Below are 283 nucleotides of genomic sequence, written 5' to 3' on the forward strand. Positions count from 1 at the left end.
AGACCTAAGATTATGATGTCCCTTTATACTTCATCTAAATATTGTCTCTCTCTTAACTCGGTTTAATGGATTAGGTTAACAACCTAGAGTCCTAAATTATTTACAAGTTCCTGTCGAGTTTCTCATAAAAATATCTCTCCTAATTAATTTATTATATATCTATGCAAATGATGTTGAGGAAAAATTCATTAAGTTCGTACTCTAATTTAGATTACGTATGGCTTATAAGTGTATGTCTATCCTATATGCAAATCAAATCACCTAATCTACTAAGTGCATTCGA

Source organism: Theobroma umbraticum, unplaced genomic scaffold (genome assembly GCF_002168275.2).
Source record: "Theobroma umbraticum cultivar Fairchild unplaced genomic scaffold, ASM216827v3 scaffold_60.0, whole genome shotgun sequence".
NCBI classification, from domain to species: Eukaryota; Viridiplantae; Streptophyta; class Magnoliopsida; order Malvales; family Malvaceae; genus Theobroma; species Theobroma umbraticum.